This window comes from Populus trichocarpa, chromosome 18, assembly GCF_000002775.5.
Source record: "Populus trichocarpa isolate Nisqually-1 chromosome 18, P.trichocarpa_v4.1, whole genome shotgun sequence".
NCBI lineage: Eukaryota > Viridiplantae > Streptophyta > Magnoliopsida > Malpighiales > Salicaceae > Populus > Populus trichocarpa.
This window is the reverse complement of record NC_037302.2, coordinates 10,923,839-10,936,384: the sequence shown is the minus strand read 5'-3', so window position 1 is coordinate 10,936,384 and position 12,546 is coordinate 10,923,839. Positions and strand designations below refer to the sequence as shown.

The 12,546-nt window shown below is 37.9% G+C and overlaps 1 pseudogene; it reads left to right on the top strand.

Annotated features, from left to right (window-relative positions):
* Positions 1-7,658: 7,658 nt before the first annotated feature.
* On the top strand, positions 7,659-12,250 carry LOC112324919 (uncharacterized; annotated as a pseudogene).
* The last annotated feature ends 296 nt before the right edge of the window (positions 12,251-12,546 follow it).

Below are 12,546 nucleotides of genomic sequence, written 5' to 3'. Positions count from 1 at the left end.
TATATTAGGTGACTCATGTCGTAGATTTAAATTGTTAGGAACTGAGCTTCATGATTTTCTCTGAGTTGTTTTTCTAATAAGTTATCCTAGTCTCATAACCTAGGTCATAGGTTTGCTAGATTAACCCAGGTTGACTCTAACTATTTTTTTTCATTTTTTAAAATTATTTGTTTTTCAATTTTGTCTTTCAACAATGAGTTAGTTGATAATTAAGTTTTGTTATTTTTTTTTCAATTTACTTTCTATAAAGTAATCTTATTTTCATGACTCATGTTGCAAGTTTAATTTGTTGGGAACAAGAGTTCATGACTTTTTATTATTTGCTTTCTATATTTTATTATGATCTTATAAACCGGGTCATGAGTTTGCCATTGTTTTCTTTAATTTTTGTTTCAAATCTTGTCTTTAATTTGGTTGATAACTAGCCTTTGTGATTTTCTTGATTTACTTTCTATAGGGTAATCATGTTCTCATGACTAAGTCGTGAGTTTAACGAGTTGACTTGAGTTTTTTTTTTTTTGTCTTTCTTTTTCAAGAAGCCATGAGCTAAAAACACCTAATCAACAATGAGAAAACATAGGCAACATAGTTAGCAACTATAGCAAAACCCAAGTAGAAACTCTGCACAATGGGCAAACATCAAGGCAAGCAAGTAAAGAGCTTGATAGTAGAACTGCACCAGAAAGCTACAACAACTCTAGCAGCATGACTGCACAACAGAGCACAACCTGATACAACAGCAAAGCTAAACAACCAAGCAGCAAGGAAACAAGCAGGGAGCCTACATAAAGAAAGAGAAAGCCATCTAACACAGTATCGCTGCTAGCCAGAATACAAGGACAAGCTAAAAAAGCAGCAAGAGAATAAACTAGACAGCTAGGACTTGAGCGACAAGACATATTGCTGAGTAACCGGTACATAACAATATAAATAACAAGGGAACAACCTCCATATCAAATAGAGATCCACAATACAATGAAACAAATTAGGAAATGATAAAGAAAATGTTGGAGGAGAGTCATCAGAACTGCTCTGGAGCATGAGGTCAGCTACGACAGGGGCCTTGAATTTCTCCTGCTTACCCAGTACATTAGGGGCCTTGGATTTCTGTTTCTCCTGTTGACCCAATCTGGTGGTGGCAGCAGCTCTGCTTCTAGTTAAATACTGCCTCTTGGGAGGCTCCACATCAGCAGCATCACCTTCTTCAGAGATGTGTACAACTTTTGGGGTAGCAGATTGCTTGGAACCAGAATGCTCTGCCTCAGCAATTTTGGTCCTTTTACGACCAGGAGATGTAGGCCTCGTTTCACCAGCTGTGACAACTTCAGTGAACATAAGATTAACTGGGGGATCTGTAGGAGGGACTGCACTAAATGGTTGTTGCTTCTCAACAGCTGCAGTCTCTGCAGATGGACTGGAATTGCCAGAGTAGGTAAGAGCATCATGAGGCTGGTTTTTACATTTTGAACTGGCTTCTTTATTGCATGTGGAAACAGAATGTCCAAGGACCCAACATCTTTTGCAAAAACAGGGAAGAAATTCATACATAACCTGTTGGGAGAGAGATGTGCCATTGGGTAGAACCACATTTACAAAAGTTGGCGGGTCTAAGAGCAAGTCGACCTCAATAAGGACCCTGGCATACGAAAGCGGGGTCATATTTGCAGTAGGATCATCGCAATGGATTGGCTTCCCAATAATGCCAGTAAGCTTTGAAAGGTAGATTGAAGTCCAGCATCTTAGAGGTAAATTTAGGAATCTTAGCCAAGTTGGCGTTTTTGTCATATTAGTGGCTTGAAAATCAAAAAAATCTGGCATAACTTTCAAGATGAGAGGCCGGCCAAACACATAGTGAGGGCCTCCACCCAGAATATCCAACATTTCCATTTCAGTTTTGAAGGCAAAGATTAACCAGCCAGAATCATGCATTGTAAAATTAGCTTTATGTTACTAGTTTTTGCTAATGAAAATTGGACAGAGATGCAAAGCCTGGGAATTTCCCAGCAACATAACCAATCAAATAGAAATGCCACATATCAACATGTTCACCAATATCGGTTTCCTTAAGATGACAGGATGCAGAGGAGACATAGTCAGGGAAATGGATAAGTGCAGGAGACTATGAGTTGGAAGTACCTGTTGGAATGTTTGTGGCAGCACACCGATGACTTCAAGACAGAGTCCTGTCTTTCGCCAGGGATGGGAAAGAGGAAATGCCAGCAGGGTAGGGGAGGCTCCAGAAAGACATGGAGTAGAGAGGCCCCTTCCAGAAGCTGGCAGGGGAGGAGAGTTGGTACTCGATCCTGGGTTGGTTTGGCCTGAACCCGGGTAAGAACCACTGGGGTTAGACCAGACCAAATGCTCACTAGGCGAGATGCTTGATCTGGAGTTGCCAGAGGAACCTTCATTGCGATCACAAGAAGCAGAAAAGGGTGATGATTGTGCAGAAGGACTGTTCTTCTGCATGGCTTTGTTCCTGAGCTTGGAAGAAACCCTAGCCCCGTGAGATGGACCAGCGAGATCGGAGAAGACCACCATGGTTCGAGGAGGGGTGAAGGCTTGATAGGAGGACATGAGGTCTTACTGAATAGGAGATCGGCTGCGAGACTGTGCCCTAGGCGTGCGTGAAGCAGACGCTTGGCGGGAGACTTGGAGTTTGAATCGCCCTAGGCAAACCTAAGAATCAAAGATTTGCTCTTTGATTTTGCCATAAGTGATAGAAGAAAGAACGTCTAGAGAGTAGAGAACAAGAAAAGAAGAATGTTGCACAATGAGAAGAGAACAAAGGCACGGTGCAGAGCACGTAAGTAGCTTTTCTCATTACAACCGAGAGCTTCTCTCTCTTGACTTAAATTGTATTGAAATTTTGATAACTAAGCTCGTGGATAATGGTTTTGATAAAGAGGAATTTCTTTGATGTTTTAGGAGCTGAATGCCTTTGAGAAAATTGTTGAACTTTAAATGAGTTTTTTTGGTATTTTTGCATGTAGTTGTGTTTAGGATTTAATCAAGATGGAATGAAATTCTTGTTTATTTATATGTAACTAAAATGATATAAAAGGAGAAATGAATTTGATTGTGGACAAATAACCGAGTGAAATTATAATAGGTATTATTACATGTGAAGAGTAGTTTTTAATACAATAATGATAATGAATTTGAAAACCTATCAATGCAGGGGATATCGTTGGAGTGGTTCAACGAGTCGGAGGGACTGGGCATAGCTAGACTGCAAGTAGGTACATTGGTACCTTGTAGAAATTCTTCTTTAAAAGGTTTTGTTACTTTTATGTGTTAATTAGTTGATATATGAAAAATATGGATAGTGATATTGTTAGTAGACCTAGAAAGAAAGATATATATGATATAAGGAATGATTGGAAACCAAGACGGGTTAATAAAATTCAGTAACAAAGTACGCGGGGAAATCACAAATTTTTTCGAAAATATTTTTTTTTGAAAATTTTTGGAATTGGGCCAGACCCGGCCTAAAAAAATCTAGGTCGAATCCCACAGCTACATGAACAGTGGACGTGAATTATAATTCACGCCCATTGTTCATGCATAAACAGAAGGTGTGAATTAATTCACGCCTACTGTTCATGCAATGAACAACGGGGAAGAAGAAGAAGAAGAAGAAGGGGGAGGAAGGTTGACCTGTGATGACGGTGGTCTGGCTGGCGTGAAAGGCACTGGGGTGCAAGCGGTGGTGGTAGATGGTGGCTGAGGCAGGAAGAAAGAAGGAGAAGAAAATCTGTAGGGGGAGAAAGAGAGGGGGCAACGACAGCTCCTGGTGGCCGAATGGCTTACTGTGGTGGAGCTGATGGAGGAGAGGCTGGTGGTGGCTCTAGTAGGTGGCGGTGCTGTTGGTGGTGGCTGGGAGGAACGGTGGAGGCGCTGGTGGCGGTGTAAGCGGCAGTTGTTTTCTTTCCTTCTCTCCTGTCTCCTCTGTTTCTCTCCTCAGCCCCTCCTCTATTTTTTTTGTTATCTTCTCTGTCTCTCCTCTTCTTCCTCCTCTTCTGTTTCTCCTCCTGTCTTCTCTTTCCCTCTCTCTGTTCTTTTTCTTTCTTTCTCCTTCCCTCTGAACTCCCCTGTTATTTCTTTTCTCTTCCTTCTCTGTCTGTTCGTTCTTTTTCTTCCTTTCCAAAAATCCTTTTATTTGTTGCTGGTTCTCCCCTGTCTAAGCGCAGGGTAAGGTGGCGTGGGGTGGCTTCTGCACAACCGCCCCAGGGCATGGTTCCCTCTTTTTTTTTATGTTGGTAGGGTATGGTGGGCATGGGTAGTGCCGGGTTTCTCGGGCAAGTGGGGTGGAGAGAGAAAGTGGCGAGCAGGAAAAATTAAAACTTCTTCTTCCCTGCCTCTACATACGCAGGGAAGAAGAACATGCACAGTGTTGTTTAAAACGGCACCGTGTCCTCTTTTTTTTTTTAAGAAAATGGAATGTAATTAGGAAGAACCCAAAAATGGGTTATAACAGCATATATGAAATGAAAGAATTGGAAAATTGACAGTGAATATCTTCAGGAATTCCATGGTTCATTAACAACCTCAATCCTGCACACCTAGCATGGTAAATTTTTGTAATCGCATTCTGAGGTAGAGCGGGAAAATACTTTCTCAATTTTTCAAGAGTGATGTCCATTTTTAGATAAGAAGTGGAAAAAAGATGCAAAGAAAAGAGAAGGAACAAGGAATTGAACAAATATATACACAGATATCAGTTATTATGGGAAACTGAAAGAACTGACTTAAGAGTCACGGAGCACCGTTATCCACCATTTGACCGGGGTGAGAGAGACTAGCCAAACAAGAGTTAAAAAAAAAAACACAAACACAATGTGAGAAAAAAATAGTCAATCTTTATACACGGGATAACCCAATTCAATGGAGTCATTTTCAACTGAAAAATTATCAAAGTAAACTTTCAAACGATGTCCATTTACCTTAAAAACATTGTCATTCTTTGGATTCTCAATATCAAAGGCCCCATAAAGATACACATGTTTCACAATAACTAGACCGCTCCATCTTGATCTTAGCTTTTCAGGGAATAAATGAAGTCGAGAATTATAGAGCAAAACGTTTTAACCAACATCAAATGTTTTTCTCAAAATTCTTTTGTCATGAAACTCTTTGATTCTTGCTTTATAAATTTTTGAATTCTCATATGCATCATTTCTTATTTCTTCAAGCTTATTTATTTGTAACTTACGTAGTTGGCTAGCATCATCAAGGTTTGAACTGAAAGCTTTAATAGCCCAATAAGCTTTATGTTTAAGTTCCACAAGCAAGTGACAAGGTTTTCCATAAACCAGCCTATAAGATGGTATACCTAATGATGTTTTAAAAGTAGTTCGATAAGCCCAAAGTGCATCATTAAGTCTTAAAGACTAGTCTTTCTGATTAGGGTTCACTGTTTTTTCCAAGATTTGTTTGATCTCCCTATTAGCAAGTTCTACTTGTCCACTTGTTTAAGGGTGATAAGGGGTGACAACTTTATGTGTGATTCCATATTTCTTCATTAAAGACTCAAATTACTTGTTGCAAAAACATGTTCCACCATCACTTATCATGGCTCTAAGGATTCCAAACCGACTCAAAATATTTTCTTTTAAAAACTTGATCACTGTTTTATGATCATTGTTTCGACTTGGAACTGCCTCTATCCATTTTGAAACATAATCTAATGTGACTAGTATGTACACAAAACCAAATGATGGAGGAAATGGACCCATGAAATCTATACCCCAACAATCAAAGATTTCAATGACAAGAATAGGATTTATAGGCATCATGTGACGTTTTGAAATAGATCCTAACTTTTGAAAATTTTCATAAGTTTTGCAGAATGCATATGTGTCCTTGAACATGGTGGGCCAATAAAATTCACATTGTAAGATTTTTACAGTCGTCTTTTTTTATTAGAAATAACCCTCACATGCTTCAGAATGACAAAATTTAATGACACTACTTATCTCATTGTCGGGAATGCATCTTCAAAATATTTGATCAAGACAATATTTAAATAAGCAAGTGATGTGATCCAACCATCAAAGGATCCATTGGAGGTTCTAGCTGGTTCAGTTACTAGGCTTAGGGCTAAGAAGTTCAAAGAAGCTTTCAATGGACTTCTTCAAGATACATGGGCTAAGGTGGACTTCAAGAGGATTTTTAATAATAAAGAGCAAGCCTTGATTAATCTGATTCATGTTCAAGAGGGGCTTGTTGGTGGAACCAAGACCATTACACAAGGATTGGGAGAAGAAGACTAGATTCGGACAGTTTGACCTTTCATTTCTTTTAGTCATAACTGGAGTTACAGATCGAATTTTGATGTGATTCTAGTTGGTCTGGAAACTAGACTTCCATACCTTTCCAACGGTATATGGCACGCCTTTTAATTCATTAAGACAAGAAAGAACCATCCGTTTTAAGTTGGGCCTTGCTGCTGCTAGACAGAATGCGGAAACAACGAACTTGTCTTATTTAATTAGTTGGGTTATGAAACTTTAATTATTTTGAGAGGAGACAATTTGTTTGGGTTTCAGACTTGTTTATTTTATTTATTTTAATTAGTTTGGGCTAGTTTTAGCTTGGGTTGATTATTATTTAAATTGGGTTTATGTGAGACCCATTAGGCAAACTAGGGTTTTGGCTTGGAGTATAAATACTCTTTAGGAATAATTTTAGGGGAGACTTTTGATAATATTTTCAGTATTGTAGCCGAATTTTGGTTGCTCAATCTTGGTTCTTGATTGAACTTTCAACTCTTTAAAGAATTGACCATTCTTTGTTGTGAATTTATACTTCTTTTGCTCGTCTCCAGGTGTAGGCGTTGTGATTGAGTTGGTTTATAGTCTTGTTGCCTTGGAGCAAGTCTTCCATTGTGATAAGCTCATTCAAATCTCAACAAACTTGGGTTAGATTGATCTTGGGGTCGCGAATACCATTAAATTCCGCTAGGGTTCGCATCAGTTGGTATCAGAGCTGATATAATCACAGGTTATATCCTTCAATTTGAGTCTTTATTGTTTCTTGTTTGATTCTTAATAGATTTGGCCACCTATATATATATATATATATATATATATATATATATATATATATATATAAACAAGGAGGTTTGATCTTAAAATCTTGATTGTTGCCGCAAAAAAAAAAAAGAAAAAAAGAAAAGAAAAATCACTTTTTTTGTTTTGGCCGAATCTTTTAGTAGTCTTGTTTGTGTCTCTTGAAAATTTGGGTAGTTTAGTTGATTTTCTTGAGTTTCTGAAATTTTTTTGAATTAAATCCTTAGTTCTTGATAATTCATAATTGTTTAGCTCTTTTTTGATTTTTTTTCGTGTCTTCAAATTGTCATATTATTCGTACAAATTTGCATTGTTACTCGTGAATTTGTCATCGAGTTTCGTTTTGTTAGTTTCGTAATTTCTTGCTTCTAGAGTCTATATCAAATTTATAAATTCATTGCATAGTTGGTTGTTTTTTTTTTTCTGAATTGTTGCTAAGTGATTTCAAGAACTAAAGGAAGACAATTTGAGTGGAAAAAAGCATAGGGAGCATATTCGAGTGAAAAACCTATAAATTTGTGTGAAACACGAGTGTGTGAGGTGTTATTTTTATTACTAATGATTTTCGTGCATGTTTTAAAAAAAATAATGTCTTCTAATAGTGTGCCACAGAAGAACGGTGAAATCCAAGAAGATGGGCTTTCGAGAATACAACAACATATGGAATTTATGTTTGGTGAGCTGATGACTAGGATTGAAAAATTAGAGACTAGGTCTGATGGAGGGCGTAGTAAAAGGGTTAGAGAAGCTAGGAAGGAGGAGAGTGTTGCTGGAAACTCTACAGATGAAGTCGAGGATGATCTTAACCGTGGTGGTGGGTTCCGTACACATAGGGGAGAGAGGTATGAGAATCGGTCAAGGAGGGGACATATTCGACCACATAGGGATTTTGAGCATAAAGGGGATTTTGATGATTTAGGAGATATAGACCGAAATTTGGGTAGTATTAAGTTAAAAATCCCAGCCTTTAAGGGAAAAACTGATCCGGAAGCTTATTTAGATTGGAAAAAAAAGGTGGAGATGATTTTTGACATCCATAGGTACTATGAAGAAAAGAAGGTTAAGTTATCTGTGGTGGAGTTTACTGACTATGCCATGGTTTGGTGGGAGAGATTGGTGGTAGAAAGAAGAAGGAATAGAGAAAGACCAGTTAGCACGTGGGAGGAGTTGAAGACAATAATGAAGAAGAGGTATGTTCCTAAACATTATTATCGGGAGTTGTTTAATCATTTACAAATGATTACACAGGGTAATAAGAGTGTGGAGGAGTATCAGAAAGAATTAGAGGTGGCTATGATTAGAGCTAATGTTAATGAAGATGAGGAAGTTACGATGTCTAGGTTTTTGAATGGCTTGAATAGAGACATAGCTAATGTTGTGGAGTTGCAATCATATGTTGATTTGGAGGAGTTAGTACACTTAGCCATTAAGGTTGAAGGACAGTTGAAAAGGAAGGGTAATACACGATCTGGAGCTTATATGGGGTCTTCTTCGGGTTGGAAGATGAATTATAGGAGAGAGGGTAGTGTGTCATCGAAGCCTTTGGTGACTTCTAAAGTTGTCGAACCTAACTCCATGAAAAAGAAGCAGGTTTCAACCAATGATCAAAAACTTAAGGGAGAAGTTCAACCGAAGCGTAATCGTGATATAAAGTGTTTCAAGTGTCAAGGATTGGGACACTATGCATCAGAATGTGCAAATCGTCGAGTTATGATTCTAAGGGATGATGGAGAGATTGTGTCCACTAGTGAGGAGTCTGATTGTGATGACATGCCCCCACTTGAGGATGCTAGTGATTTAGAGTATGCTGTTGGTGATAAAGTTTTGGTGATTAGAAGGTCACTTAGTGTTCAGACTAAGGAGGATGATGTGGAGCAACAAAGGGAGAACATCTTCCATACTAGATGCCTAATCAACGATAAGGTATGTAGTATGATCATTGATAGTGGTAGTTGTACTAATGTTGCTAGTGTTACTTTGGTTAGAAAGTTGGGATTGAATACCATAAAGCATGAGAGGCCTTATCAACTTCAATGGTTGAATGAGCAAATATAAGGATGAAGTGTTATGTGATGTTGTGCCTATACATGTTACTCATCTGTTATTAAGGAGGCCTTGGCAATTTGATAGAAAAGCCAAGTACGATGGGTTTAAGAACATGTATTCATTAGAAAAGGATGGAAGGATTTATACACTTGCCCAACTCTCACCAAAGCAAGTGTATGAAGATCAAATTCAATTGAAGAAGGGTTGTGAGGAAGAGCAACATGTTTCGGCCAAAGTGGAGGAACAAAAAGATTTGGCTAAAATGGAAAAACAAGCTGGACAACATGGTGAGGATATGAGGAAGAGAGAAAAGAAAGTGAGCCAGAGTTGAAAACAAAAGGGAACAAAGTTTCGGCCATTGGGACATTAGGGGAGGGTCATGGCCAAAAACAAAAAGATGAAAAGAAGGCCGAGAGTGGAGAGAAAATGAGTGGAGAGAAGAAAGAAAGGGTGAGAAAAGAAGAGTGTGTAGAAAAAGTGGGGAAATACCTTAATTTTTTTGCAAAATCTAATGATCTTAAACATGCCTATCTTTCTGATTTGCCTATGATTTTTTTTGTGTATAAGGAGGCATTCTTTAACTCAGATGATTTAGATTCTTGTGTTCCTAGTGTTGTTAAAGTTCTTTTGCAAGAATTTGAGGATGTCTTTTTGGATGACATTCCTAGTGGTTTGCCGCCAATTAGAGGTATTGAGCATCAAATTGACTTTGTTCCAGAGCATCTATACCAAATAGGCCGGCTTATAGGAGCAATCCTGAAGAGACTAAGGAGCTTTAAAGGCAAGTGGGGGAGTTGATGTCGAAAGGATACATTCGAGAGAGCATGAGTCCTTGTGCAGTTCCCGTGCTTCTTGTTCCAAAAAAGGACAAAACTTGGCGAATGTGTGTGGATTGTCGAGCTATCAATAACATCACTGTAAAGTATCGACATCCCATTCCTAGATTAGATGATATGTTGGATGAATTACATGGTTCTAAATTGTTTTCGAAAATTGATTTGAAAAGTTGTTATGATCAAATTAGGATGAAAGAAGGGGATGAATGGAAAACTGCTTTTAAAACTAACTATGGTTTGTATGAGTGGTTGGTTATGTCTTTTGGACTTACTAATGCACCTAGTACTTTTATGAGATTGATGAATCATGTGTTGCATGCTTTTATTGGTAAGTTTGTAGTCGTTTACTTTGATGATATATTGATTTATAGTAAGGAGATTGATGAGCATATAAGTCATTTGAGACAAGTTCTTGATGTGCTTAGAAAAGAGTCCTTATATGCTAATTTGAAAAAGTGTGACTTTTGCATGGATATGATTGTTTTTCTTGGATATGTGGTTAGTGCAAAAGGTATAGAAATGGATGAGGCTAAGGTTAAGGCTATTCAAGAATGGCCTACACCAAAATCCATAACAGACGTTAGGAGTTTTCATGGTTTGGCTAGTTTTTTTAGGAGATTTGTTAAAGACTTTAGTATGATAGCCTCTCTATTGACTGAAATTGTTAAGAAAGCCGTGGGTTTCAAGTGGGGAGAAGAACAAGAAAATGCTTTTAGCTTGTTAAAATCAAAGTTGATTTCGGCACCTTTACTATCTTTACCTGATTTTAATAAAGCTTTTGAGATTGAATGTGATGCTTCAGGAATAGGTATTGGAGCCGTTTTAATGCAAAAAAAACGGCCCATCGCTTATTTTAGTGAGAAACTCAATGGTGCAACTCTTAACTATCCCACTTATGATAAAGAGTTGTATGCAGTCGTGCAGGCTTTGGAGACTTGGCAACATTATATGTGGCCCCGAGAGTTTGTCATACATACTGATCACCAATCGTTGAAACATTTGAAGGGTCAAGGTAAGTTAAGTAGGAGACATGCTAAGTGGGTTGAATTTATTGAAACTTTTCAATATGTGATTAAATACAAGCAAGATCAGGAAAATGTGGTCGCCGATGCCTTGTCGCGAAGGTATGTTCTTCTTAATACTCTTAATACTAAATTGCTAGGATTTGAGTATATTAAGGGATTATATCTTGATGATCATGATTTCGATGCTATATATGACACATGCAAGGTTTTGGCCATGGATAAATATTTTAGGCATGATGGATTTTTGTTGAAGGAAAATAAGTTATACGTGCCTAATTGTTCTTTACGTGAATTACTTGTGAGGGAAGCACATGCGGGAGGTTTAATGGGGCATTTTGGAATTACTAAAACTTTGGAGGTTCTGCATGAGCACTTTTATTGGCCTAATATGAAAAGAGATGTGCAAAGAATATGTGATAGGTGCATAACATGTAGACAAGTTAAGTCTAGGGTAATGCCTCATGGACTATACACACCTTTGCCTGTTCCTAAGGAACCTTGGGTTGATATTTCTATGGATTTCATTTTGGGTCTACCTAGGTCTAGGAAAGGGAGAGATTCTATATTTTTTGTTGTGGATAGATTTTCTAAGATGGCACATTTCATTGCTTGCCATAAAACTGATGATACAATAAATATAGCTGAACTATTCTTTAGAGAGGTCATTCGGCTACATGGTCTTCCTAGGAGCATTGTATCCGATCGAGATGTTAAGTTTTTGAGTTACTTTTGGAAGGTTTTGTGGGGTAAGTTAGGAACTAAACTTTTATATTCTACTACTTGTCATCCACAAATAGATGGCCAAACTGAAGTTGTTAACCGGACTTTGATTCAATTGTTAAGGGCTATCATTCAAAAGAATCTTAAAAATTGGGAAGATTGTTTGTCATTCATTGAATTTGCATATAATCGTAGTGTGCATTCTACTACTGATTATTCCCCATTTGAGATTGTTTATGGTTTTAACCCTTTGACACCATTAGATTTGATTCCTTTACCTGTTGATGAAAGGGTTAGTCTTGATGGTAATCAAAAAGCACAGGTGGTGAAAGATCTCTATGCAAAAATTCGGCAACAAATAGAAAAGAAGAATGAACAATATGCAAACAAAGCCAATAGGGGATGAAAATTAGTAAGATTTGAACCAGGTGATTGGGTTTGGGTGCATATGAGGAAGGAAAGGTTTCCTGAACAAAGAAGATCAAAGTTGATGCCTCGAGGAGATGGTCTTTATTAGATCATAGAAATGATTAATGATAATGCCTACAAAGTGGATCTACCATGTGAGTATGGTGTTAGTGCTACATTCAATGTTTTTGATCTTTCTTTGTTTGATGTAGGTGATGATTCGAGGTCGAATCCTTTTGAGGAGCGAGGGGATGATGTGATCCAACCATCAAAGGATCCATTAAAGGTTCTAGCTGGTCCAGTTACTAGGCTTAGGGCTAAGAAGTTCAAAGAAGCTTTCAATGGACTTCTTCAAGATACATGGGCTAAGGTGGACTTCAAGAGGATTTTTAATAATAAAGAGCAAGCCTTGATTAATCTGATTCATGTTCAAGAGGGGCT